The sequence below is a fragment of the Cupressus sempervirens genome, chromosome 11 (genome assembly GCF_028749045.1).
Source record: "Cupressus sempervirens isolate cs-2001-9-10 chromosome 11, ASM2874904v1, whole genome shotgun sequence".
Lineage (NCBI taxonomy): Eukaryota > Viridiplantae > Streptophyta > Pinopsida > Cupressales > Cupressaceae > Cupressus > Cupressus sempervirens.
This window is the reverse complement of record NC_143128.1, coordinates 4,041,624-4,067,915: the sequence shown is the minus strand read 5'-3', so window position 1 is coordinate 4,067,915 and position 26,292 is coordinate 4,041,624.

The following is a 26,292-nucleotide window of genomic DNA, read 5'->3' as shown; positions in this document are numbered from 1 at the left end:
CAGGGAGATCTTGGCCTTTTTATTTTTAAGGAAGCAAAACCATACACACTTCTTTTTAGTGCTTAAAATGAACCCCCAAATCATACTTAAATCCATTAAAAACTAAAAATTTGCAAAAAAAAAAAAATCCTTTTAACAAGTGAAACTAAACCAATCCAATCATTTGCATCCTTGCAACATCAAGGTTTTAGATGCATTCATGCAAAGTTAGGAAAACTTCATTTTTGAAAATTTAAAAAGAACTTCAAGTTTCCATTTCAAAAGGTTCAAAATCAACACTAAGTGCACACTAAAATCTAAATCAAACTCAAAGCATCAATCAAGGATAAAATGAACCTCATTTGCAAATATTTTAAATTTCTTTTAAAAATCTCATGAAAACTAAGAGTCCTAAATGGTTTCCAAAAATTGTCCTAAAAGCTTTGTTATTTGTTCCAAACAAATGTCTTGTTGCAAAACCTTGAATGTTTCTTAGGTTTTTCATGCATCAAAACAATCTAGGAATATCATTTTTGGGCTTAAAAAATGCAAACTAGAACACAAAATCTTGAATGAAAACCAAATTTCAAAGAGTCATTTTCACTTTTGAGTCCAAAAAAATCTTGAATGATCTAAGGTTAAAACAAAGCACTTCAAAGTTCTTAAAACAACACACAAAATCTCAATCTTGAATGCTCAAAGGAAAAAACTTGAATGTTTAATCACTTGTCTTTGAATGCATGTTGCTAAAATCACTCTTGAGTGCCATGGATTAAAATCAAGTTTTTTTTTTTTTATGAAAGCATGATTAAAAAAAAATCCAATCTTGAATGCCATAGATCAAATAATCATCTTTTGGGGCATAAAAAGAATCCACATTTTTGAAATCTTCTAAGTTATAAAAACTAATAAAGACGCTTTGAGTAAGTTTGTAGTTGGACTCACCCTCTTTAATCACTCATCAATTTAACCATTGGTTTCAATCTCAGTGCCATCTATGGGGATGGGTCTACCTAAGAGGGTGTTAAGTGCTCCACAAAGATCAAATTCCACTCACTTGGTTCTTTTGTGGTTTTTCTAAGTTAGAAAATTCCTTGAATGTGCATTAATCTCACTCACACTTCATTTGGGCATAAAAATTGGACAAATTTTGACATGGAGGGCCTTTGGGCGTGCACTTGGAAATCAAGTTTCACACATCTTTGTTTTGTGCTTAACACAAACTCACACTCAATCTTGAATGCCTAACAATCAATGAACATTACATGGTTTGGATGCAGTTTCAATGATGGTCGCATTTCTTATGTTGACGATCTCTTGAATTTCATTATGCTGATGATGCTATCAAATTGGAATGAACATTGTATGCCATAATCACAAGTGTCTTCAATCATAGCTTACAAAATCTAAATCATCAATTGGAATAAATGTGTATCTTTTAAAGCCCAAGATCATGTATGTGGTCTTTTTTTACACTTTTTAGGAGGCCTACTTGGAGATTTCATCACCCCTTGGGATGACCTCAACTCCAACGTTCTGGCAGAGTATAAAATTCGGGAGGTGAATCCAAAGACACCTCTCTTGGAATCAAAATTTTGTCACTCAAGCTAAGCCTCAAGGAACTTTATACCCTTCAGAAGTGAAAGAGGAGAAGTGGGTTACCGCTCCTCTCGACTGTGTGACATCTATTTGGTTTCATCTATAAATTTGGGCCTCACGTACCTTGCATATATCGAGGACTCCCTAGCTATAACAAATTTCATCCTTGTAGAAAGCCTCCTAGGATGTTGGTGTGTTTGACGTGCTTGCTCCAAAATTTTGTCTTCTTGTTTGTTCATAGCTTTTGAATGAATGTTTGCCAACTTTGGTCAAAATCCCACAAAAGAAAAAATCTCCTAGCTCAAGGCATACTTAGCGTAGTCACTGCCTCATCAGAAAATCATCCAACCTCCCCCCCTACAACCAAATCTATCTAGTTCCTTGCTTTAGAAAAATCCCAAATCCAAAGTCTCTCCAAATGATCCCCCCTAGCCAGCTAGCAACCCAATCCATAATCACACCCAAGGCTTTAGAGAGTTGTTTTCATTTTGCTAGAATTTGCTATCCAATCAATCCAACCAATCCACCAGCCTCACCAAGGTTATCCCTTTGACAAAGCTTTGTCTAGGGTAATCTAGCTTTGTCACTTGTTATCCCTCATCACCTTGAGCTAAAGGTTGGGATCCACAAGTAGTCAATCTTGTGTCATGCGCATAGGATCATTAGTCTATCCTTAAGTTGACACCATCTCCACCAATCCAACACATAGGAAAGCAAAAATCTCACTTTTTGATAGCATGCCCTTGAAGTCTTCCATCCATAGGAAAGCCAAAAATCTCCAACCAATCCTCCTTAGGTCTATCATACAACTTTGACTCTCCCTAGGAAATCCTTCATTAGCCAATCTAAAATTTGTGCTTAATCCAAATCCAACCATGAGCTTCCGTGTTCATCTGTATGCAAGACCCCATCCCCATCTAACTCATCATCAAAACATGAAATCCCAAACCTATCATGATGTGTTCAGTCATATTGTCCTTGCTCCCACCACCTCCTATTCCAATGATGATGAAAATCTTGTTGACTATGACGGGTATATTGAAAGCCTTAAAAAAATTCCCCCAAGCATCCCCCAAAATCTAAGAGTTATTCCAAACTATCTAGTCATGCCATCTGATATCCCAACTTCTCCTCCATCACCCAATCAATCAAGCTTCCAATCTTCCACCCTCATCAAACCATCTATTCCTATCAATCCACCACCTCCACCTCTGCCACACGAGTCTCCAAGGAATCTCCTAGAGGAAATACAAGAAAAGCCACCTCCAATAGTCGATAAGCCATGTCATCTAATCCAACCATGCGAAGTAGTCAGTGATGAAGCTTTCCCATCTATACTATCGTCCCCATCTCTCATAGCTATCTTCCCCATACCATCCATCAAATTGCTTAAAATCCTTCCACTTCCCACAAGCATCAAATTCCCACCACCCATTGAATCACTCCAAATTCCATCCACATCTCCTCCTCCAAGAATTATCCAAATCCCATATAATGAACCTCATGCATCCACTCCCATCCATTCCTATCAAGATCTTGTCCAAAAGCATGTTGAAATATCCTCTAATAGAACAATAGATCCCACCATCCCACTTATTCCCCGACATGATCCACTTTTACCATCCCCTCCATATCTAAATCCTACCATCTTACTTACTCCATCTCAAGATCCCTTTCCCTCAACCCACCCAACTCAAGATCCTATCCTCCCATCTCCTCTGCTTCATGATCATACATCTCCCATAATCCATGATGATAGATCCATCAAAAAAGAACTAATTATCATATCTGAAGCTCCAACTCCTTTAGCTAGTAATGGACTCACATCTTGTGTTCCAAATAATGATCATCATATTGAAAAAAGAAATGAAAATGTATTTCTAGATGTTGGTATCCCTGCTATTCCTGCATGGTCCCAAGTCCTTCCATCTCCACCCCAAAGTTCCCATCCATCTTATTCCGCATCTATTTTGGGCCCTCATCCTACTCCTTATATCCAACCCTCCATTTTGGGTCCATATATCCCTTATCAGAATCCCACATCCTTTCCATCCATTTTGGGTCCTTACATACCTAATATGAATCCTTTATCCCCTCCATCTATTTTGGGACCTACACCTTCACCATTTCCATCTATTTTGGGCCCATATCCTTCCTTCCCTCCATCTATGTTGGGAAATTATATCCATCCATATCCTATGTTCCAATCTATCCTTCCATCCCCTCAAAACCACCAGCTAGATCATCAAAGGCACTCACCCTTGAATCCCTTCCAACCTTTAAACCCTATCACTCCATCAATTATCCCTCCATCTCCTCCATGCTCTTGTTCCCATCCCATGGCTAATAGAAGCATATGGGATGCCAAAATACAAAAGCATAAATCCAAACATCCACGAAAATCCAAGTCTCAACATGTCCCTTCTAAAATAGATGTTCAAAACAAGAAACATTTAATCCCAATCAAAGAAAAAGTCAAGAGGCCACAAAAGCCCCAGCTAAAAAAGTCAAAAATCATGTGGATACCCAAGATGCTCATAAAAGAAATGCATCTCAAAGAAAAATCTCAATTGGCATCCATTCATGCTACTCAAAAAGCCTCATCCATCCATCCTTCATCCAAATCCCCATATAAGCATCCTTCATCCCCCCAATCCACTTTTAGTCCATATGCTTCTTATCCTAAATTTCCCATCCTCCATCTTCCAACTCTACTTTTAGTCCTTATCTTTCTCTTCCTCCATTTTCTCCTCAACCTCACTCAAAACCATCTTTCCCACTACTTTATCACCTCTCAAGGTGTGTGCCAATGATGATCTTTCTATTTTCCTCATCCATTTACCCACAAGCCTTATGTCTTCACATCCATTATCTGTCAAACTCCCACCCACCATTCCACTTGTTCAATCCAATCCTTTTTCATCCATCCTACCAACATCTATGAGCCAAAAATAGCTGAAGAAAGCCAAAATCATTCTAGCTAAGTCCAAAGTCAAAAAGTCAAAAAAAAAAAGAGAAAAATAAAGCGTCCACTAGTGAAAACTTGGCAATTCAAGTGCCTTGGACAAGTACCATGATGAAAACTTGGGAAACAAGCATCATGCGTAATCCTGCCATCCCCAGCTTAGCCTATCAACCTCATGCTTTTGGTCATCTCTTGACATCCAACTCCATCTTCCAATCTATCCACCTATCCTCCACCCTCCATCTTCCATCTCACACCATCCACTTATCTCCTGCAGCTTCAGCCAACCATCCAAACTATCATCCATCTCCCTAGCCCCTTCAGCCTTTTCCATCCTAGCTTCAATCCTATCACATCCATCATAAGACCTCCTTTTGCATGTTATCTTCTGATTGGGGGCACTATATTCCTTGGAGATCTTGTCTTTTCCATCCTCCCTTGTCACTGGTATCTAGCTCTAGACTATCCTCATGCAAACCCAATGTCATCTCTTTATATCCATCATAATCCTAGCTATCTACCATCCTATCCAGCCATCTCATCCTACTCATCTAGCTATCCTTGGTCACAAAATCTCTCATCATCATTGGATGCATCCTGCCAAATCCATATCTTTCGCTATCACCCCACCCTTAGCTTTTACATCTTGCACAACATTTAACCATCTCGCTATCCTATCATCCTGAGCTTTTGCCTACTTGTAACTATCTTGGTTAGCTTCAGCTTGTAAATATCTTGATCTGTCAGCTTGTACATCCTCTTTACCTTAGTACCATTGTATCTATCTAGCTTTCATGTCAGTTCCTCCTTGATCAGCATCTTGCACACATCACACAACCCTTGGTTAGCTATTCCAATGCATCCTTTAGCTAGATCTCTTGTCACCAAAGTTTTATCCTTCTTAGTTCAGCTTGCTAGACACATCATCTAGATCCATTAGCTTAGGTTCTCTCCGATAGATCCTTGTAGGATATAGCTTTCCTCATGTCTGATCTTGGTCTGTTAGTACTCATCCTACCCATCTCATTGGCAAACAGTTCTCTTTTGGATTTTTTCTTTCTTTTGATTTGGAAGCTTCCCTTTTGGGTCTTGAAGTATCTTTTCCAATAAATCTTTTTGTTCCCTCCTTAAAGTTTCCATGATCTTCCATATCATGGTATACTACGAATGGGGCAATCTGGGCATAAGGTCTTGATCAAGTCTTTCATTTGTTTATTTTTTGCTTGTGGGTTACCCAGTGTTGGTTCCACACTGTTTCCTCCAAGTTTCATGTGTGATGCTGGGGCAATCCTTGTGTGTTTGTTTCGAGTCAGTTTGTCAGTCCTCTGGATGGTTGGTGACAAGGCCTTGATGTTCTTGGTAACCTTGGAAATTAACCAATAGTCATATAGAAAATCTAGTGCTCAACTACATGGTGGTACTTCTCTTTGAAGTATCCCCCCGCTCAAAAAGCTTCAATGGTTTTCCTTCATCTCCATTATCCCCCATCCATATCCAACATCTGTCTCTCCTACCCTAGCTTATGCATCAGTATCTCTTTGACTCACTCCTCACCTTTAGCTTCAGGGATCCACAATCCTAGTCTTAGGGATCCACCAATCCAAATCAATTCACCAAGCCTCATCTTTCGAGATCCACAATCCTAGTCCTAGGGATCTCCAAAACCCATCTTCCACCAATCTCACTCTTTGAAATCCTGTTGCATTAGCTTTTTAATCCCCTCATCCATCTCCCCATCCTGGATTCCTTTTATAGCGCTCTACTCCTTAATCCTCTGCAATCCCTGAGATCTTAAGCTTGCTTCCCCTTGTGCCTCTGATTCTCCCTTTATCATTCTCCCGTAGAGAGAGTTTGCGCTAACTAAACCTCTTCTCTTAAGCCAATCTGATTCTTCTTGCTCATCTTGGATTCTTGTACTTTTCAATAAGTCGTCGAGCCTCGCTTTCTCTCCCCACCGCCTTCTTGAGGAGGCATCTTGCAGTCCATTCTCTCCTCTTTTGCTCTAGCCTTGGGCATCTTATTTTCTTATCTTTCATGCCATGCCACTGGCGGCATCACATCAAAGAGGGGCAAAATGTAGACACCTAAAAACCTTTAGAAAATAAAGTTATTTTATTTTTTGAAAAATTACTGATGACATCATCATTTATTAATTAATTAATTAATTTATTTATTTATTTATTTTTATGCCATTAAATCCCTTTATCTTAATTAAAAATAAGTAATTAAGTAATCCCTCCCAAAAAATTTCAAATCTTATTTAAACATTATTTCCTTATTTATTAATTATTTAATTAATAAATTGACCAAAAAAACCCAAAATAAATTAAAAATTTATTTTTTGTCCAAAACTTGGCCAATTTCCTTAAGACCACTAACTTGTTCCAAAATCTTCTAATCCTCCTTTAATTTTGATTAAAGGCTAATCTCATCATTTCCTAGACCCTAATCCCAACTCAAAATATTTAATTAAGATTAAATATTAATCGTCATGTTTGTTAAATTTTTTTTAATAAATACCTCCTCAACCCAAACCCTTGAAATAAATAAAACTTTATTTATTTCCTAAAAATCTAATTTATCCTCATCCTAAGAAGTTCTAGACTCTTCTAGAAGATGTCTTTGAACCTAATCCTAATCCCCTCCTAACCTTGTCACATTCCCTAAACATGGGTTAAAACTTACTAACCCAAGCCAAAGTTAACAAATATCTCCTCCCTCACCCACTCTCATTAAATTCCATCCACTTGCCTATCCCTAAGCTAATCCTAAACCATCCTAATCCATCCTCTAATCATTTGCACAATCCTAAGCAAGCTCAAAACCTTCCTAATCAAGCCCAAGTCAAAATTCCTCTCATCTCCCTCAAAATATCCCAACCATAAAACTTTATGAAGTCCACTAGGCCATAAATGACTCTTCCAAAGCCCTTTCATTGCTCTTACAAGCCATTATGAGGGCCTTTATGAAGATTTTATCCCTTGAGCCTCCTTTGTTGACTCATCCTTCCCCTTTCCTCCATCTTCTCACGCTATGACATGTGTCACTCCCTGATTGTCTGTAAGGAAGCACAATCCATGTGCTCTCCTCTCATGCAATCTAAGCCCTCCATGAGCTTTTCCCCATCCTTGCATCTTAGCCCTCAAACCCTCAAGCCTCTTGCCTATAAATTGGATCCTTCCCCTTTGCAAAACAACACAATCCATGATGTAACGTCATAATGCCATTTTGAGAAGCCATTTTACATCGAAACCATACACTCACACCCAAATTCCAACTCTATTTGAAGCCCTTTTTGAAGCATAAAGCTTGAGCATACATCCTATCTATTTAGACAAAGCTACTCAATAAGAGAGCTTCTCATTGAGAGAGCCCATTAATGGCTTATATTCTCAATTGACAGCTCATCTTAGTCTATCTTGAAGTTTATGAATTTTTTTTAGTTTGTAGAAGCTTTATTTAAATTTGGTTTCTATTAGCATACTAACATTGCTCATATACAGTCTCCACCTTCTAGTTGTTTCTAGAGACATTCTAGGTACTTCCTGAGAAGCCTTTATATTCAGGCATTTCCAGAAGCTTAGACACAGTGTGAAAGAGCATTTTGGAGCATTGGAGGACTCAGGAACTTTGGAGAAGGGAGGAGCTTGCTCTGTGGGTCTTTTGAGGAAAAGCGAATTAGCATCAAAATTCAGGTAGACTCTTGTGATTATGCTTATGCTATTTTCGCATCTTGCACTTCCTGTCTTCATCATGTCTTCCATATGTTTTCTGAAAGTTTTTCTTATTTTGGTTGTATTCTTTCTCAATAAGGGTAGTTAATATTTAATTGAGAAAATTTTATATGCATAGATTTGAAGAGAACACGGGAGTAGGGTTTAAATTATAGCCAAATCCATTAGAAAATTTATTGAGAATTGTGTTGCTATGGATATGTTAATTCAAATCTGCATATATCTATATATATATATATATATATATATAATATAATAATTTTTTGCATATATATTTATATACATATATACATACATACATATGTATATATATAAATATATCTTATTGAAGAATCAAATGTCATATCGCTTTGCGATTTACATTTTTCACAAAACATTTCAATTAAAACCGAATCAAAAACTGAATTGTATATGATACAATTTTTTTATTTAAAAAAAAAAAATTGAATGCAAATTAAGGTGGACGGGGAGGGACGAGCCCATACCCCCACCCCGCTATGTATACATGGCAGAGGCTGGCAACACTACTGCCGCAGGCTCTGCGATAGCAGGCCCGCACGGTACCTCCTCTATGCGGTGATGTTTTGTCATACAAATATATGTAATCGACTTCAAAGGTTATGAAGAAATTTGTGAATTGATTATTATATTTCATTTTATAAAATGTTGGTTTTATATGTATATATGTATATTTATGTATATTTATGTATAAGTATATATATGTGTGTGTGTGTGTGTGTGTGTGTGTATTATTAAGTTATAAATAATTATTATATTCAAAAGATTGAATTAATGGGTCATTCTTTTAAAAGATAAATGATTTAAAATATTATAATAGTTTGTCAATTATTATTTAAAACAGAGAGATATTAATAATTAACTTAATTAAACTTGGTTTAATTAAGGTTAATCAATTTAAATGTGTTTAATCAAAGTTTTAAGTCATGCAATTATTGAGTTGTTAATTGACTATTGGAAGTCGATAGGAGTCGTTTCTAGACAACATTTATATAAACCATATAATGTTAGAACAATTGGAAAATTGAATCTAATAGTTTTGGGAGAGAAAATTTAAAACAAATACATGGGATTAGGAAATACATGAAAACATTCCTCCATTTATTATCTAAAATTTGGAAACAAAAAATTGAAAACCTCCACATTTAATTCAAGTATGTAATTTTAACAAACCAAAACATGTGCTTGCATTGTGCATTTTTTTATCCTTCTATTTGGGGTTTTGGGTTGACTAGTGTTGGCCAGTTATAGGACGTCTACCAGAGGCTTGGAGGTTATGATTGTGATGTCGTGATGATGTCTTGATGCAGGAGCATCCAGAGGTATAAGGGCAATCCTGTGTCACCCAAAAAAAATGTACTTAGACTTAGTTTCTGTTTCATGTTTTTACATTTTTGGACACCCATTTGGGTCAAATAAAGGTTCCAACTATCATAGTTCCATTATCAGTGTGTTTGAAAATCCCGAAAAAATAGGAGCATGCAATTTGGCCATCATTTTGGTGACCTAGAAGGTGTGAATTGGCTAGATGAATGTAATTGTGATTTAGAGCATTCCAAAAAAAGAATCAGGTCAAAAGGCACCACGGCGTGAAAGTTATTGTAGTTTTTTGAGTTTTGGAGACCTCTTAAGAATGCTTCAAAGTTAGGTTAGGGGAATTAAATAACCTCAAAAAGAGCCAAAAAATGGGAGATGAGCAAAGCTGGTCCATAGTGCTATAGAGTGCTTCGAGAGCTTTCCGAAAATGTAAATTGTTCGTCAATTAGAGCTACGGCTCAAAAGTTATGCCTCCCAGAAGTTATGTACTCCTAGTCCTTAACCCTCTGGGGTCTATTTAAGGAGATTTTTTGCATTGTAAAAGGCAGTTCGGAGTGGAGTTTGAGAGGAGGTACCATAAGGAGAAATTATCTCCAGATTTATGCTATTGTAAGCCCTTAGGGCATGTTTTGAAGTTTATTTTCCTGTACTGTTTGTACTAGCTTATTTTCTCAGTTAATATAATTTCCCTTTTCTGTTGTTTCCATTCTGTTCTTGGGTTGTCTCCCCATCATGTCTTATTTCTAATCTTTATAAACCCAACTATGGTTATGTGATGGAATGCTCTATGTAATGTTTGTAATTACTGATTGTTATAGTTGAGATTCATATGTATGAGACACTTGACTTAACCATTTTTGAGTCATCGATCAGTTATCCTTGGTTATTTTTCAGTCGCCATAATGGGACTAAAATATTATTTTATGATGTCATGTTGTGACATGTTTTGACTCAACCATTTTGGAATCTTTGATTAGTATGATTTGAAATATATTTTGGTTATTAAGAACCAATGGATCCTTTTGATTATCAGTGATGCTTCAGTTGCCAATAAAGAGCTTTTGTGGTCATGATTTTCTATGGATGCTTGCTCATAGAGATTTGATGCTTTTATTATGCATATTTGATGTTCTTATTATGGATTATCTTTGTGATTTTGAGTTTTATGATTCCATGAGCTTATGTTAGGTTATTTTCTTGTAGTGTCAAGAAGTGGCTTGCAATGGGGGCTGGGGCCCTAAGAGGCTGCCAGGGTAACTCACTATAAGCTGGTTAATAAGTGAAAACATTCACACCTAATACTAACTAAATGAACCTAAAAAGATAATTGTTTTGTTCTCGCCCATGCCTAGAGTGCTTGTACAGACTAGGATGGGAGTAGAGAGAATGCATGGTTGCAACTTTTCATTCCATAGTATACCTTTTCAATATGAGAGGATAGTAGTGGCCGCATGAGGATTAGTAGGGACCTGTGGAGTTTAGCTACATGCCAGGGCATACTTTTAGGATTCCTAGACTTATAGCGATTTATGCTTTGTGATTTTGGATAGCCTGTTTGGGACTTGAGATTATCTCCTCAACATGGTGGGAGTGGACCACTTAGGTACCACTTGGTCGGGTGGTAGTTTTTTTCCACTCTTATCATTTGAGATCCATTTGAGACATCATGGCTGGTGTTTCCTTCATGATGGTGGATATGTATCCTTTCACTAATGACTAGCATATGTTAGATGATGTTATCTTACGCTTATATTTGCATGTTAGATTACTTTCTGCATATGATGTAGCATATGTTAGGAGTGACATTCCTACTATGTTAATACTGATGATCTCCTCAGTGATTTGGAATGTTACGCATGGAGGGATGGCTAGGATCCACGATGGTCTAATCATGCTATTTACGGTTGGGAGGAACCATGCACTTAGTTTATTATGTTTGATCTTTATGATGGATGTAATTATCTTCTATGATGATGTATCATGTGTATCATGTGATTATCTTTACTTTGATGTATCATGGATTAGACTAGGATGATGTACCTTATTTCTCATATGTATATTCTTTTAAGCTTTTCATACCCTGTGACATGTACAGTGGATGATTGAGCATTCAGAAATGTAATGTATAAACATTGGACTTATCATTATTATTTCATGTGGTTGATGGGTTCAATAATGTTAGTTGATTTAGATGTAATTCAACGTTAAGGGATCCTTAAAGAATGTAATCTGTTATGTCTTTTATGTTTATGATTATTGCTATTGCTTCTGTTATAGTGCATAAGTTATAAGTGGCATTTACTTTCTTTATTTTTTTTAAAAAAAATGCTACCAAACTTAGCCAAATTCTAGGTTAATTCTTTGGATCCTTTGGCGGGGCATTACACAAATTAATACGGGAACATAATCCTTGGATTAACCTACATTGGATATGATAAATTGCTTAATAGACATGTTGGTAAATCATTAGATTTAAATATAAGTCAGAATACATTCTTCTTACCTCTCAAGTTGCCCTTAGAATTATGGTAAATGGTCCTAATATCATCACTAGGAAGTTAAAATTAAAACCATGTAACTTTTTCCTTTTCCAAAATAAAGAAAGGAAAGAAAAAAATACTCAAAATGAGCATCTATAGGATGCTATTTAATACACAAAAGCTTGTTAAATTCAAAAAAAAATCATAGAGAATATTCCTTCTATATTCTTTTCATTGGAATATTTAACCTACCTTATTGTATGATTAGTGCAAACCCCCAAATGTTAAGTAAGAAAGGACATTTATATATCAATGGACACCAATTTAAATAAAATTAGTAAAAAAATTAAACTCTAAAAAGTAAGTGAATGAAAAAGGGACACCCCATGGGTCCCACCTCCACCACACCACATCACCCTTAAAATATCCTAAGTACATGCATGAGGTGACATGCCCTTCACTTTACAAAAAAAGAAGTAAAAACCCCATCTTGTAAATACCCTAACCTTTCTATCACCATAAATGCATTTGGAGCAACTCTCTCATTGGGTCATCCATCCTCCTTGGCCTTTGTGCAACTTTTTGAATATTTTCTTTGCCATGTGTCCATGGGTGCTTATGATAGTCTTGACTTGGAGAGTGGACTTTTGAAAAAGGGGCATTGAGATTTGCCTTTTTTTAAAAAAAAAACTTCTTCAAACTTTACCCTTAGAACTTTAATGCTCTTCTTCCTTTCTACTTCCTTGGGATTCATGCGTACCATGCAAGGGCTTCCTTGGGCAGAAAAAAACAGGTCTAGGTCAGCATGCAAGCCTTGGAATCTGCCCAAGACATTGGGAAGAGGAATGACAAGTTGCCAAGTGGGAGGTAGGTTAGGAGTAGTTAGATAGTTAGTTAGTTAATGGCTATTATAAAGTGTGATTAGTACTTATTTAAGTATAGTTAGTGTTTGATAAATAAAGATTAGTATTAGTTAAGTAGATTTATTTAGTTGTTAATAAAGTATAGTGTGGCTTAAATAAAATGCATGGATAAGTAGGTATAGTAAATTATATAATAAAAAGAAAGGGGTTCCTTGGTTTAATGTGTTGAAAGGTATTGTGTGTATGGGTTGGATGGGGTGGTTAGAATTAGTTAGTATTAGAAAGTGATTAGGATGTTAGGAAATTGTTGTGGGTTAGTAAAATTTATGTTTGTTAGTTTTTTTTTTATAAGTGAATAGAGTTTTGGTAGTCAATAGGTAGTAATTTTTGTTTTAATAGAAAGTAGTAGGCAGGAATGTTTAGTGTTATTTTTTTAAATTTCTATTAAAATGGTATTTCATATTGGAGTTATATTACTAGAATTATTTATTTATTTATTTGTTAGACATGTGGAAGTAATTTAATATTTTAGAATAGTTATTTCCAAAAATTAATTTAAACAATTAAAGTGATAGAAGGGTTTCCATGAATATTATTAATAAAGGTTCTAGGTATGCTAGAATTGTATTGAGACTTATTCGATAAGGTTAGTGATTAGTAAATATTATTAGTATCTTACGTTTTGTTTGAAAACATTTATTATTATTATTGATATGTTAAAACAACTATTTGTGAGTGGATTATTAACTATCCTTTCTCTTTTAATAGGTTTTAGCTTGAGATTGTATAGGTTTGGTGATGTTTACAACTCCTTTCTTAACATATGGGGTGGAAAGGGTAGTAGCTCTAATCCTCGAACAAGTAGCTTTAAGATTCTAAGGTGTGGCAATTTGTTTACTATTTTCCTTTCTTAGCCTTTGGTTTTTGAATATCAACTTCTTCTTCTTCTTTAGCTTCATCACCCCTTTCTCCATCATTGCTCTTGGTTGTAACTTTAACCAACTATCCTATATCCTCTTCTCCGCTGAAATTACCTTCAACTGTATCAATCAATTTTCTTTGATTTTCTAATGAACTTGGGTCCAACAATATCCATCTTAATTCTTATTACATGATAAAGCAAAAATGAGGGTTTTCCTTAAATCCATTTGGTTACATGTTTTGGAAACCTTGTCTCACAATGTTAAGAAACATGAGAGGAAATAATTTTTGGAAGTGCAAAGTCCAACCTTTACCCTCCCAAGTGACATCTTGACTTCTAAGACCAAAGATTTCAGTTCCACTTAAATGAAAGGAGGAAGGAAGGAAAAATCTTCTCCAGTTTACTAATTGAAAAACATTTTTATGTTAATATATTTTATATAGCTTTTACATTTATCATATAAAAAAATTGAACAATAATAATTTAGAGTTATTTTTATTTAATAATTAAGGTATAATTTTAAAGTTAAAAGTATATATGTATATATACATAAATTTATTATGATATTTATTATATAAATAATACATTTGTACTTAAACTTAGTACTTTAATAGCTATGTGGTTAGTTATACTCTTTTAAATTAAATAATATGTGAAGTTTATTAATTGTATAAGTTGTAGAAACAAAATTATAAATTTAGATGACTCAAAAATATAAAATAAACAAAATTTTATTTAGACATTGTAGTAACAAATATTTTTCCTTAACATTAAAAATTATTAAAAGAAATTACTAGTAAAATATTAAAACAAATATATAAAAATAGACTTGAAATTAAATGTTTGTACTATAGATATATTTTAGAAATATTTTAAAATAATTAAAATATGATAATAAAAATATAAATAAGTAAAAAGTAATAATGATTTAAATAAATTTAAATTTATAAACATAGTTTTGTGTTATTATTGAATTAAAATTTTGTTTTATTTGTAAATTAATATTGTTTGCTTATTATTGATCTTAGATTGGTTTGGACAGGTGAGTATCAACACACTTAAGTTATTTACTTAGTTCATGTCAAACAAGTAACATATGTCAAGAAAAACATAGACCATGTAGAGTCATAGTGAGTACCGAGCCACTCATGTGCTGAGTCACTCAAGTGTCAAGAAGATAGTATATGTCAAGTGACATAGGAGCTGAGTAAACATTGGATGTCGAGAAATGTAAGTTTCGAGTCATAGCAAAAAGATTAATGCATGTTGAGCATCAGCGACTTCAAATGCTGAGTGACACAGTCTTGACATATTTGTTTTTAATGGTAGAAACAACTATGTAAACCATTTTTTATCCGACTTAAGATTGAATTTTGATATTTTGGAGATAAGGACGAATCTCTAGTTGGATTCCATATACAATTGCATGTAGCCAATCAGAAAATGGCAAGGATTAAGTGGCAAAATAGATGAATCTCAGTTGTAGATTCATACCTAACCCTAAGTCACTAAGTCTTCTCAAGGAGGACAAAACCCTAAAATCTCTATGTGTGTAAGGAATAGAACGAGCTAAGAAAGAAGTTTGCATGTGAAATAGGGCATTCATGGTGTCTTAGAAGTTATGAAGTGATATTGAATTGCAAAATCAGTTAGAGCATAATAGAGGCTAGAGAAGAGTATACAACATATAGACATTTGATCAAGAAGGATCAAGAAGAGAAGTGCTTAGAGGTGACATGTTATTAGGCAAGCAAGTGTTGATTGCAGGATCAAAGCTAAGATATTCTAACAGGTGATTTCAATCAAAATCTCTTAACATAGTAGACCTAATAGGCTATATGAAATCCTTTAATAGGGTGTTTACTTAATTGTAAGTTAAAGTCCTTTAACAAGGCACACTTCTAATAGGGTGTTGAAATCCTATAACAAGATGAGACCTAATAGTCTTTGTAATCCTTTAACAAGGCAGACCTTTCACAGGGTACATTCATGACTCATGATCAAAACATTGTAATCTTAATTGGATACACTTTATTACTGTAGTAGTGAAGATTTGTGGGTGTCATCCCCACCCTAGTTTTACCTTCTCACTTGGAGGATTTCTAGGTAATGATATCTAGTGTTCTGTGTGTGAATGCTTACATGTTTACATGATTTAGATGTATATGCTTTGCATGTTATTTCAGTTTACTAATTGAATCTATGAGATGAATGTGTGGTGAAAGTTTTATGGGTTCAAGGTTAAACTACTGATTCACCACCCCCCCGTCTGTTAGAAGTTTTCTATTCCTATTGTAATTCCAACAGCCTATATATTATTATTCTAATTTAAAGTATATACAATTAATAGATTTAATTATGAAAAATTATGAGAAATAATTGGTTTTTATTTTTTCATTTAAATTAAAGTTTATTTTTATTTTGCCAATAGTGGCATGTTGTGATGGTTAAGTTGTTGATTTGTTATCCTTGCCATCAAGGTTCAAATATAATGGGGATGAGGTCCCTTGTTTGTGGCCTCACTAGTTCATAGCTCTAGGTCAAAGTGTTTACCCCTCTTTAAAAATTAAAAATCAAAGTTTATTTTATACATGAAAATGGTCTAAAAACTATAGTCACTTAGAACTTTATATATATATATATATAGAATAAGTGATCTTGACAGTTGATTTACATATTATGAAAATAGATTAATGTGTGGAGAATCTTACAAATTATCAATAATGAGAGAATATTAAAATTATATAGTAGTGCATTATTAGTGAAAAATATTATAATTTGTTGTTTTGAAATGATTGGATGTGTTATTTTTAAAGTGGTGTCACTTTCTTTTTTATTATGGTAGGTACAATATCCTCATGGTTTAAGGTAATTTATTCACTTTTGTCTCTTGTTAATATTACATGGTTTTGTTTTTTTCTTTATTCTACCTATACTACATAGTATCTCATATAGTTATTAAAGAAGGATAAGGAGCACACTCTATTATACCTAGTTTTAATAGGTACTTATTTCATAACCTAGTTAGATAACAAGATTTGCACCCCAAGTTAGAGTCCCTACATTGAGTAGGAGTAAGGTGTTATCATTTGGCTAGCATTGCACATAGTAGTGATTGAAATTAGAGGAATTATTTCCAAGATTACAAAAGGCAAGAAATGTGATGAATTAGGACAAGAAAACCTATCCAAAAAGGACACATATGGGATTTTTTTTAAGCTCAATGTGGTCCTATAATAAATAGAGGTGCATCAATGCATCATATTTTCTAAGAATCTCTTAAATAGGGTGTGCATGGTGTGCACCATTTAGTATGATGAGAGACTATATTTTACTGATGCTTCAAACTTACTTTATATTTACTATTAGTGTGTTTAACATTATTTCATAAGTGTATACCATTTATTTGTTACCCTCAAATGTAAATTGTAGCTAAGAAAATATAATGCATGGAAGTGGTAGCTTCCTTGCCTAATCCATTAAATCATTAGTATCTTCCTCATTGTTTCGTAAACATATAGTTTTGGCAGTGCCTCTTTACTCTATAACCTTGTTTTCTACTCTCATGCTTTTAAAAAAATAGCGCAGATAAAATCCCATTGAAAGGGAAGGATTGATGTGGTTTTTTGAATAATTAAAAATAATTTATAAAGTTGGTTGTTATTTGATGCAAATTATCATTAAACAAAGTTATCCTACACCTAGCACGGTAGAGCACTCACTTAGCATATACATTTTCTTTTATTGTGTGTCTAAGAATGACCCATTCACCTATTTGATCTAAGAAGGGTGAATCACCAAACATCATGAGAGGGAATCACCATAAGACATTCTCACTACAAATTTGCAAAAGCTACAAGATTTTTGTTCTATTAAAAATATCCATAGAAAAAAAAAATTACTATTTATATTTTTGAGAAAATAAATTCATTGATCATTACAAATTTAGCAATTCATAGGGAAAGGCATTTAATTGAAAATATTGATAAAAATTTAGAGAAATTTCTTTTTTTATTTGGTTAAAGGTAAATCTCAAATTTAATTTTCTTCATAGTAATAATAAATCATATAATATTAAATAAACTTTAATCAAAATTACTCTAAATAGTCAAATCTACAAATATGTATATAGAAATATCATTTTTCAAATATAGGGTCATTTGACATAGAACTATTTATTTCTTCTTCTTTTTTAAAAATTGAGATTTACCTTTAACCAAATATTCAATGATATTATTTGGTTACATGCATCAAAGAAATGTAAAACCAAATGAAGTGATTGGTACTCAACAAAATAAGTACCATCATTTTTAAATTACACAACTTCCTAGTGTTTTTTTGTTTTTGTTTTTTTTATTATTAGTCAACGGTCAAAGGCTTGTATTATATTGAATAAAATAAATTTAATTTATAGAATTCTCTATCTAAGCAGGCACTGGTAGGAAATAATAGAGCAAGAAAACATCCAGTCTTATCGAGGACTAAAGTCCTATTTTATACAGTTTAAAAGGGCCATACCCAATTTATATGAAGCTTCATACAGGCTAATACAAAATTTGATGAAGCAAGTAATAAAATATAGACATCCTTGTAGGGCCCATTTGTCGTTGCACCAAAAGCCATGACTGTTAGTGAACATGGAACACCACATAATTAACCACCTGTGGGCAGGGGAGCATGTCGCATCACCCAAAAATCTCCCCCTCGACACACATACCAGGTGCTTACGCGGGTCGGGAAGGCACCAGAGAGATTTGAACCCATGACCAGGCCAAAACTAGGCTCTGATACCAATTGTAGGGCCCATTTGCCGTTGCACCAAAAGCCATGACTGTTAGTGAACATGGAACACCACATAATTAACCACCTATGGGCAGGGGAGCGCATCGCATCACCCAAAAATCCTTTGAAAAGGGGACATAAAACTTGAGAGAGGAAAGGTTCCGAAAATTTTTTAGCAAGGATCCTTCCATGAAGAATTAATCCATCTATGATCTGCATGATAAATTACAACTATCTTCAAATATGGGATTAGTACCAATTCAATGTGATCATAAAAATGGGAGGAGTAAAGAGACCAATCAACATACTGAGAGACTCTTCATACAATAAGAATCTTGAATTGTACCAATAGAGTTAATTAGAAGATTTTATAATATGCTTTATGTGAATCTTTATCTAAAATCTCATCTCATTACCTAATAAGTTTACATTTTATACTTAGAGTGGATTAGATATTTAGGGCCCTTATCCAGTTTGAATGAAAAGATTCATTAAAATTATATTAACTAAATTCAATAATTTTAGATGTTCATTGATTCTTCTTATTCCTATCATATACTTATGAGCTTAAGAGGAGAATAACTATAAAACCTCTCCCCAATTGCCCAAGAGATTGCCACCTTAGAACATCATCTACTGGGTTAAGGATCTTATTTCACCTCTCCTATTTGATAGCCCCTCTGAATACAACTATCCTCACTTCCAAACCATGAGAGAGGGCAATAGATGACTCCATGTTCATAGAGAAACAATAGGGTTTGATAAGAAAGAGAAGCTATAAAAATATTTAGTATTCCAAGCCTTAAATAATAGATGCTACTCATGATCATTAAGCATTAATTGATGCCTACTCATATGTGTGTGGAATTATTGAATGTACTAAAAGAGACTATACTTAATGTTTCATGATTATTTCTCAGATGTCTAATAAATGTAAGTAGATTTTCTTGCTACGAATGCCTGTCTAATAATTAATTCTAATAAAGGTGCATCATATTTATACTAAATTGTCCTTTTCTCTAATCTTAGTATTCTACTTAACTTAATTCTATTATGTTAAATATATAATGTCTTCTCCTTCCACTTCTTTATTTGCCAATTTATCAGCTTCTATATTCCCTTCATGATAAATATTTTGTATTCTAATCTCCTCAAATTGATCTATAATATTAAGTACACTTTCTAATTTAACATTTAATATCCAATTTGGTATTTGTCGCTTTCTAATTGTATTTAGGATAATTTATGAATCTCCTTCAATAATTAACTTTTTAATATTCTTTTTTATGCTTAATTTTAATCCTTCTTTTAATGCTTTCAATTTAGCTATATTATTAGTTACATTACCTAATGGTTTAGCTTGTTTTAATATCCATTCTTCATGTTCTAATTTAACTATACAACCCAATTTTGCTCTCCGAGGATTCCCTCTAGAAGCTCCATCAAAGTTTAATTTCTTCCATCCTATCGAAGGTGCTACCCATTTACATTCTTTCCTAGCTATATTAACCTATTTAGGATAAACTAAGGGAGAACTAATCAAGTGAAGCCAATTTTTCCTCATATTCTCATCCAATGCTAAGAATGTATCTTCCCTCTTCGATTTGTTCCTGAGATGGTAATTCATAACTTCTATGATGGTTGCCTCAATTTTATTGAAAAAAGTTATTTTACTAAATTCTAAATTTTGAAATATTTGACTATTTCTTTCCTTCCATATTTCCCACATAATTATTGTAGGTGTAATATTACATAGTTTCTCATAGACCCTTAGCCTATTCTTAATTTCCCAACCCCTAAGAAATCTCATACTATGTTGAGGTAAAGGGGAAGTACAATCTAATTTATTCTTAACCCAATGCTAATAGTCTTGTGCAAAGGGGAACTTAAAAAAAGTATGCTCCATATCTTGAGATTCATTTTTGCATAGACTGCATTTGGATGGTCCTTCAAATCCCATTTTAGAGAGTCTATCAGCTATAAGAATCTGATTCTAAATTGCTGCCCCCAAAGAAAGATACTAGCCTTAGGTAGGCATGTTGAATCCTAGCATAGATCCAAGGCTAAAGCAATATTATCTCATCTTTATGAATTAATTATAAGATCATATCCTAGCTTAACTTTGAATATTCCATCATTAGATGCTCCCCAGATGAGTTTATCTACTTCATTATTTTGAGTCATAGATCTACCCTTAAGGATATTTTCAAGGATAGTTTTATGTATACTTAGAATATTGATAGTATCCAAAGATTTCCATACCAAAGTCTTGGTCTCATCAATCTTGATAAGTTTTTTGGCATTAGAAACCTTGGGTCCCCAAATATCAGTAATGCCATTGATGTTATTTTTGGATATTCTAGAATTAATAATCAGGGTTTGACCATCCCATGAATCATACCAAAACAATGTCTCATCACCTCTAACTAAATCCCAAGATATTTGCTAACTAGAGGCCTGCATTTCATCATAAAATTTTAATTTTCTGAACCTCTTAGTGGATTTCTAATTCTAAAGAGAGAGGAAGGATCTAATGGATTGAGATATTAATTATAAAGTATTTTTGCCCTTTTTTTTTAATCTTTTTCCTTATAAAAGCATCATACTAGCTTTTCTCCTAATGCCTCATTCTGCCAACTGATATTTTTTATGCCCAATCCTCCTTTATTCTTTGGCCTACATATCTTATCCCATTTTATTAGTGTTTTTTTCTTTTTCTCTTCTATTCCACTCCAGAAAAATTTCTAAATTTTCCTTCCAATTTTTTATTAACATTATTTGATAGTGGAAGGAAAGATAGAGGATAAGTAAGAATAGTTGACAGAAAAAATTTAATTTTTGTTCCTCTCCCAGCTTTAGTTAGCCATTTCCCTTTCCATGATTCTATTTGTTTTTCTACTCTTTGTAATATATTGTCCCAATCTTTTTTTCTCCTAACTCCTTTTTTTGAGTATATCCCTATATATATATATATATATATATATATATATATTCTTCTTCCATGTTCCTTGGTGTGTTTAAAAAGAAAATTTCTGATTTTTCTTCATTAACCTTTTGTCTTGATGCTGCTGAATAATCCAATATAATTTGTTTAAAAGCTTTGATTTCTTCCTTTGTACTACTTCCTGGGAAGAATGGTATCATTTGCAAACTGGTGATGGGTAATGTTTGGAACATTCTTAGTGATAGTAATGTCTTTAATTAATCCTACACCTTGTGCCTTTTCAATAGCTCTACCAAATATTTCTTCCTTAATTATAAAAAGAAAAGGTGACATGGGGTCTCCTTGTTGAATACCCCTTGAAATCTTGAAGAAGACTTTAGGAGTACCATTAATAAGTAGTGAGATTTTTGGAGTAGATATACAATTATAAATTATATTTATCCATTATTTGAAAAATCCAAACTTTTCTAGGCATTTACATAAAAACCTCCAATTTACTATGTCATATGCTTTTTCTTTATCTAACTTCATAAACATACAGATTTGTTTGTTTTTAGCTGTTGAATGTATAGTTTCCTAAATGATGGATATTCCATCGAGAATTGATCTACCAGATACAAACCCAATTTGTTTTTCTTAGATAATTTTTGGATGCAAAGTTTTAATCCTATTTGCTATTGCTTTAGAATAAATTTTATATGTTGTATTACATAATGCTATGGGGCAAAAATCTATTGGTGACTTTACTGTAGCTTTTTTTGGTATTAATGCTAAAAAGGTATGATTAATTTTAGTTAAGATTGATCCCCCATTTCTAGTTGTTTCTATTGCTTTCCATAATTTTTTCGCTAAGATTTTCCAACATTTTTGAAAGAACAAACCTTGGAAACTATTAGGCCCTGGAGATTTATCTACGCTAAGCTTAAAAAGATCTAATTTGATTTCTTCTTTTGTAAAAGGTTTATTGAGCTCCTTGTTGTCAAATTCTGTGATAACTTTAGGTAAATTATTTAGAATAATTTTTTGTTTAGTTAAATTATATGAGTCATAATTGTTTAATAGATTCTCATAATATGTGATGAAAGTTTGAGCAATTTCTGCTGGATTATCAATAGTACTACTATTATTATCTTTAATTTGTGTAATAGTTCTGAAAGCTCTGTTGCGTATTGTAAGATTGTGAAAGAATTTTGTGTTTCTGTCTCCTTTTACTAACCATTTTTCCCTTGACTTTTGTCTCCAAAAGACTTCTTCTTTTTCTCAAAATATCTTCTTATATGATTAGTAGTTCTTTTTCTTTAATGTATTTTTCATTGTTCGTGCCATGTTTAAAGATTTCATTATTTAACTTTTTAAGATCTTCTTCATTTTTCAGTTTGTCCTAGAATATATTATTGAAATTTATTTTATTCTCCTTTTGTATGTTTTATTTGAGCATTTTAAGTTTTGATACAAAATAATACATCTTTGATCCTATAAACTTCCCTTCATCCCACCATTGTTTAATATTCTCCATGAATGTTTTATCTAAGAACCATATCTTTTCACATTTTAAAGGATTCCTATTAGGTTTTATAAGTTTTGTTAATTCAATTTTGACAAGATAATGATTTGATCTTGCAATATGTTGAATTGAGGCAGTGATTGTGAAATCCACTTCTGTTAGTTCTCCTTTGAAAAAGAATTTGTCCAATTTTTTTACAATATAATTGAAGTCTTTTCTTTATTATTCCATGTGAATACTCTATTACTAGTTGGTATTTCTATCAATTTATTAACTCTGGCCCACTTTCTAAATTATACTATATTTCTTGTTAAAATCTCAGAACCTCCAAATTTTTCTTTGAGGTCAAGTATGGCATTAAAGTCACCACCTATGATCATTTTTGTTGTAGGATATAGTTCCATAAAGGAAAATATATCATTCCAAAATTTTCGTTTGTCTAAAGTTTATATTGGGCCATAAACATTAATTAGAATGAATTATGGATTATGGTTAATGCTTGAAACCATACTCCCCATCCAATAGTTTTTTGATACTATATTTTTAATGTTTGTTGTCCTAGTTTTCCAAATGATTCCCATTGCACCTTGTTGATCTCAAATTGGTTTTGACAATTGAGTGTTAACACACTTAAGAAATTTTCTAGGTTGAAGCCGAATATAATATAGATGTTGAGTTACAATATGTGCCGAGCCAAGAATTCAACAAGTGCCTAGTCATTTAGATGCCAAGTAGATAGACAGTGTTGAGCAAGTTTCAACTGTCAAGTGACTAAAAGATGTTGAGCTAGTGTATGTGCCGAGTAAACTATAGGTGCCAAGAAAGATAGAATTTCTATGTGTCAAGCATCAATAGTCAGTAAGTGTCAACCAACATAGAATCAACATAAGAGTTTGTGCCATCACAAACTAAGATGCAAACTGTTTCTAAGCCAACATATGATGAATCTCGGAGGATTAAAAGATAAGATTGAATCTATTTGATTCCCTACAAAATCAACATGCAAAAATCAAAAAATGGAAAGAATTGAGTGGGAAAGATGGATGAATCTCAAACATAGATTCATACCTAACCCTAAGTCATGAAACCTTTTTAAGGAGGTTCAAACCCCATAATCCAAAAATGTATGAGAGAGTATGAGAGAAGAGAATGCATGCAAGGATAGAATACTAGCAAAGTTTGAAGAAAGTTAAAGGGGTGAAATGACTTAGAAGAAGGACACCATTGTAGCATCAGTTAATAGAATAGAGTATCAGCACTTTGTAAAGAATTATATCAAATCAAAGAGGATCATATCATAATAGACTAAACATCAATATGATATCATCAATTGAAGATTGTAAGTTATCAAGTCAACACATTTTACTATGTTTTCTAGCCATTGTATTAGGAGAATGAAAATCCTATGAAGATAGGTTGGTTTAATAGCCATTTTTAAAATCCTTTAACAAGGTGACATTCCAAGTGAGTGTTTGTAAATTTCTTTAGACAAGTACACCTTTAACAAGGTATCGGAGCCTTGAACAAGGCAGGCCTCTCACAGGGTAGACCATTGATGATGGTCAACCTTTGTAACCTTGACAACTTACATATTGTTGCAGTGATAAGTTGTGGGTGTCATCCCCACCCCAATTTTACCTTCTCATTTTGGAGGGTTTTTGGGTGAACAAATATTGTGATGCTTATTTTCATGCATGCCTTTACTTTCATGTTAATTAGAAATGTTTCATGCATGTATTGCTTTCAGTTAAAAGTTTTATGGGTTAAAGTTTGGTACTTCTAATTCACCCCCCCCCCCCAAGAAGTATTCTTCCCACTTGTAAATTCCAACAATTGGTATCAAAGCTAAGTTCTTATAAGGAGAAGCCTTACATCTTGAAGAAAAGATCCAGCAATGGAGGTCTACAAACTTGGGAAGACTATAGAGAATCAGGAGATTGAAATACATCTCATTCTACATTCTCTAGAAGAAGCTAGGGAAGAATTGAGGAAATCCCTAAAGAGAAGAAACGAAATTGCCATAGCTGAAAATGATACATAGTATAAGGAGATTGACACTAAAAAAGTATTTGTCAATAGAGATTCTAAGGAGTTTGATGTAACAATTGCAAACCTAATGGAGACGAATAGAGCTCAAGCGGAAGAGATTAGAATTCTAAACATTGAACAAGAATCACAAGTCATGATGCTTTATGAAGTGACTGAATAGAAGAAGTGAGCTATTGAAGATAAAGCTATGATAGCGTATGACAAGAGAAACCTTGCCAAAATGCTAGAGGAAAAGTCAATTTAGCTTGCAAGAGTTTCCAATATGTAGCTAGACATCCTAAGCCAAATGATGAATTCCCATCATGAGCTAAATGCCAAGGACATTGAGATCTCCACACTAAAGATGCAAAATGAACAACTGCAAAATCACTTGAGAAGAGAAAAGAAAATTATAGAGAGTTTCAACAAACCTAATGAATCTATCAAATATTTTGAACAGCTACTAAAATCACCAAGATTTAGCAATGACACTTTAGGACTTAGATACACCAGCACTAAAAAAGGAGACTTGTCAAAAACTATAGAAGAAAGAAGTGACAAAGGTAAGAACACAAAATCTACTAGTAATTTTTGTGGTAAAAAGGGACATACCTCTAATTTATATAGAAGCAAGAATGTCAATTAGCATGACAAACCTAAAAACATGGGACACTGTCACAAGTTCAATAAGAAAGGTCATCAGGCATATGATTGTAGAACTATAACCATCAAGACACCAAGATTTGAAGGTCACTACTACAATTGCAAGAAGTATGGACATAGAGCCTTTGAATGTAGATCTAAGCCTATGTGGACACCAAACCAACCAGCAAAGACAAATAATCATGGACACCACTACAATTTGGACTACAACACTAGGTAGAGTTGTCACTACTATCAAGAATATGGACACATTCTTGAGAACTACATAAGAACACACTTTAGTGGCAATTACAATAGGTGGTTGAGTCAAATCACTTGTTTTAGCTGCCTAAAGATTGGACACATTAGCAAGTATTGCCCAACTAGGTCAAAGACACCCAACTCTGAGTTCAACAAAGGACAAGGAAAAGCTGATATTGAACACATCAGAGGAGAAATGAATAGAAAATGGAAAATAAAAGATGGAAGAAACACATCCAATGGAGGGATCACTC